This window comes from Penaeus chinensis, chromosome 39 (assembly GCF_019202785.1).
Source record: "Penaeus chinensis breed Huanghai No. 1 chromosome 39, ASM1920278v2, whole genome shotgun sequence".
Lineage (NCBI taxonomy): Eukaryota > Metazoa > Arthropoda > Malacostraca > Decapoda > Penaeidae > Penaeus > Penaeus chinensis.
The window spans coordinates 26,383,408-26,388,407 of NC_061857.1; positions in this window are offsets into that span (position 1 = coordinate 26,383,408).

The following is a 5,000-nucleotide window of genomic DNA, read 5'->3' on the forward strand; positions in this document are numbered from 1 at the left end:
TATGTGTGTATATATACATATATGTGTATGTATATATATATATATATATATACATTATATATACATATATATATATATATATATATATATATATATATATATATCTATATCGCGTGTGTGTACGTGTGTATACTCTCAGGCTGAATCTCTGGTCCATACACATATGACATTACGTATGATAACTAGTCCTGCCACTGGAACCGCCTTGAAAGGTACAGTTCCTCTCCTGAAAATGGCTTCCTGGTGCACCAAGGCCTGTGAGAGGGGATGGTGCACACACCCCTGGTTCATTCGATCTTGGGCGTACTCTCCCACGTGTCTTTGCCGTGTGTGGCGTCCCATATTATCAGGGGCTAGCAACACACCGCTTTGGTCCTCTATTCTGATTAGACGGGTAGCTTGATCAAGGCCCGGTCAAGTCAATCGGCTGGACAAATATGGCTAGGGTCAAGCAGGCACTGTCCAGTCGGTAGCGCACAGGTCCCGCGACTACCATCAGCACTGTAATAGTGACTGCGTATATTTCCTCACTACCCCTGTGGCCGTTGAGCCCCAACTATAGCTTCCCCTCGTTGGACTCCATTGTGGATGGGGTAGGGGGGGGGGTGAGGAAATGAAGATTTATAATTTGTATGATTTCTGCAAATTTACAAAGAACTTGCTCTCTCCCTGATGACCTTCGCAATCCCCTGGCCAATCCCTCTGGAACATCACATATTGTCACTCTGGAACCTTACCAGATTCCAAAGAGCAAGAATGGGAATCGTAATGGTTCCCCAGCTCCCAAACCAGGTAAGAAGGAGAAAAGTCCTCCTCATTCCATTAAGGAAATCTTATCTGGTAAATGTGAAAGTGTATCATAGAGTAATTACTTAGTAGTGAACACCATTGATGGTGTATCTATCATGGATATTGATATTTTTGAAGTACATCGGAAGATAGTTGAGGTATGTCAACGTGATCCTAGCATCACCCCTCAGCGAGATGGTAGCCTAATAGTTGAGGTTTCCTCACCAAATGAGAGTGACCGTCTGCATGCAATATGCGACATTCCTGGGGCTCAAGTCTCATGCTCTCACAAAACCCTCCATCAGTGTAAGGGAATTGTCTTTTCCCGAGATCTGATGAGGTACTCTGGGGAGAAACTATTAGAAGAACTAAAAAACTTTAATGTAGTGTCAGTAAAACGTTTTAAGAAGAAAGTTGATGGTTTGGAACAGTCGACACCAGCTCTTCTTCTAACTTTTGAATCGTTAGTCCTACCTGGATCGGTTAAATTGGCATGGTACCATCTCAAGGTAAAGCCATATGTGCCCAACCCTATGCAGTGCTTCCACTGCCAGGGCTATGAGCATGGAGTCAACACTTGCCGTTTTAAGGAAAATGGACAACCAAGAGTGTGTGTGAAATGTGGTACAACAGGTCATCAAGGATAAGATAATGGTCAAGGTCTAATATGCTGTTACCACTGCAAAGAAGATCATGAAGTTTTTTCTAAGCAATGTAAAAGGTACAAGTTTGAAAAAGAAGTATTGGTAATAAGGAGCAAGGAGAAAGTTAGTTTTGCAGAAGCAAAGCGACGTGCCCGTGTGCTGTTTGCACAGCTGGGTAAGTCCTTTGTTTCAGTTCTAGCCCATCCTCCTTCCCACCATTCCTTACTTACCTTCCCACCATTCCTTACTCTCCTATACTTCTAACACCACACACTCTGCCACTACCTTTAAGCCTCAGTCCACAAATGTTGAAACTGCCTCTGGTGAGTTGTTGCACCAGAAACGGAGTAGAAGTGAAGGGTCTATTGAGGAGACTCCTCCTCCCAAAGTAAGGTCTTTGGAGCCATCAGTTAAGGCTCCAGAGGCCTCAACGGTGACAGCTTCAGCTGCCACCACATTCACAGGGGCCTCTGCTGCTAGGCAGAATCCTCCTGAAGTAAAGGCTCAGGCATGCCCTTTGCACAGGCAGAGGAACCCTGAGCCTGTTCAAAAGATTCTTCATAGAGTCAGGTCTTTGGAGCCACCAAGCAGGGCTCCTGAGGCCACCACATCCACTGGGGCCTCCGCTGCTAGACAGAATGCTCCTGAACCGAAGGCTCAGGTCCGTTCTGAGCCTGTCCAAAGGATGCCTGTGGAAACTAGTTCCACAGTTAAATAACTCATCAAAAGATACCCCCAAGATGCTGGAAAGGGACAGCCTAAAGGTGTGGGGCGGGCCTTAACCACGGGTGCTGCCAAACACCTCATGTAGTAGTTTGTCAACCTGAAGAACTGGATACCCTAATCCAATGGAATTGTCAGGGAATTCATGCAAAATGGGAAGAATTGCAACATCTGATAGCTTTATGTAATCCAGTTTGTGTATGCCTACACGAAATTATGATCAGGGAAAATCGTCCAATTTCCCTGAGAGGATTCAAAGTTCAAGCCCATTATGGGACCTTTGATAATGGACCTCATGGAGGAGTAGCAGTGATGGTACGTCAGGATATTCCCTTCCAGGCCATCCACCTGCAGACAACACTGCAAGTGAAGGCTGTGATAATAGGCTTGACACGACCTTACACTGTTGCATCCATCTACTTCCTTCCACATAATCTCAACATAGATGATTTGGAAGTTTTACTTGGGCAGTTGCCTCATCCATTTCTACTCTTTGGAGACTTCAATGGTCGGCATCACCTCTTGGGAGACACTTTGTGCAACCATCAAGGAAGGGCCTTGGAGTCCTTGTTCTCAAGAGTAGATGCAGTTTTACTAAACAGTGACGCACCCACACATTTCCAAATTCAAACTGGGACATTCTCAAATATTGACCTGTCAATTGGTTCACCTGATTCACAGTTGAATTTCACTTGTCAGGTCATGGAAGTGACCATTATCCAATACTTTTGGAGGAGGTAAATGGTATTCCAGCCAATGGAGCGCAGAGATGGCGACTTGAACATGCAGACTGGAATCTTTTTAGATCAACTGCAGTACTGCAAGGATCTGTGAATGATTTCCAGTGTGTTCAAGATACTGTTAATCACTTCACATCACGAATTCACCTTGCAGCAGAAGTATCACTTCCCAGAAGTAGCGGGCAGTACCGTCGACCTCCGGTACCATGGTGGTCTGATGAATGCCAAAAAGCTGTCAGAGCAAGAAAAGCTGCATTAAGGCAGTTGAAACGACGCCCAAGCGATCTAACCTTGATCCAGTACAAAAAGACCCGAGCCAAGGCCAGGCGAGTGCTAAAAGAGGCTAGGACCCCCTTAGCATTGGTATGGGACAAGGTGTGTAAAATCACTGGAAAGAGCACATCGATATCACCACCTGCTCTAAAAAGACCCAGTGTCGTTCTTCAGTAGCACTGCAGCAGAACTTCTATACAACTTGCCATTTTTGTGCAAAGAGATGGACTCTGCTTTGCAGCTCTGCCGTAAGACTGCCCCAGGAAATGACGATATTCCATACTAAATGATATCTCACTTACCGGAGAGTTCCCAAACGTTCCTGTTGGATCTATTCAATAGTATCTATAGGGAGGGCACAGTGCCATCCACATGGAAAGAAGCTATAATCATTCCTGTCCCTAAACCTGGCAAGGAAGTTTCTATACCAGGGAATTATAGACCAATTTCTCTCACCAGCTGCATCTGCAAGTTGATGGAGAAAATGGTAAACTTCAGGTTGACATGGCTGCTAGAAAAGGAAAACGTGTTGACCCCATATCAATAAGGGTTTAGAAAACTGAGATCGACCACAGATGCACTTGTAAGGATGGAGACTGCAATACAGAATTCCCTCACACAGCGACGTCATATGTTAGCAGCCTTCTTTGACCTTGAAAAGGTTTATGATACTACTTGGAAGCATGGCATACTCATGAAGCTGTATGGCATTGGTTTAAGAGGAGCATTGCCTACCTTCATACAAAGCTTCCTTGCTGACAGGAAGTTTACAGTGAGGGTGGGAAACAGATTCTCTAACCTGGAAGACCAGCTAGAGGGCGTCCCACAAGGGAGTGTCTTAAGTGTGACCCTGTTTTGCTATAAATGACATCATAAAGGTCGTTCCAAGTGCTGTCTCATGTAGTCTGTATGTGGATGACTTTACACTTTACTGCTAAGGAGAAAGCTTACAGGATGTGCAAGGACACATGCAGACTGCAATAAATCAGGTTGTGCAATGGGCAACATACCATGGGTTCAAATTTTCCCCAAGCAAGACCATGGCTATGCATTTCCACAAACGGGGAAAGTTCCATCCTTCCCTCTATTTAGGAGCAAACCCACTGCATTTTGTCCAAGAGGTAAAGTACTTGGGTCTAATTTTTGACTCAAGGCTTAAATGGGTGCCTCACATTAAACAGTTAAAGGTGAATGCTACAAAAGCGCTTAGTATTTTGCTGTTCTTTCTCACCTATCTTGGGGTGCAGACCGCACATCGCTTCTGCGGCTTTACCGAGCGCTTATTCATAGTAAACTTGACTATGGATGTGAGGCTCATTCATCTGCAACTCCCACTGTTCTCCAGATGTTGGACTCGGTTCATAATGAAGCTCTGAGAATCTGTATAGGGACTTTCAGGTCTTCACCTGTGGAGTCCCTGTATGCTGAGAACCACCTCTTTAATCACACCGGGACTACATGAACCTGATTTAGTACACGAGACTACAAAGGATTCCGCGATCTCCTACATCCAGATTGGTTTTGAACCCCCTAGAGGATAGCCGATCCTATGGTAGGAGAATGAGGAATCGTGTGGAAGATCTTAATTTAAATCTCACAAAGGTTCTGGCTGTTGGAACTTCCCACGTCCCCCCTTGGACTAATCAAGTCGAGCTGGATTTGGTCGGAATCGGGAAAGGGGAGAGATCCGAAGCAGAAGTCAGAGAGATATTTCTTCAACACACGTCTAAGTACCAAGGATCATATGCAATATATACAGATGGTTCGAAATCTGAAAATGGTGTGGGCTCTGCAGTAGTGAGCAGAAGGAAGACTGCATCATGTTTTTGCG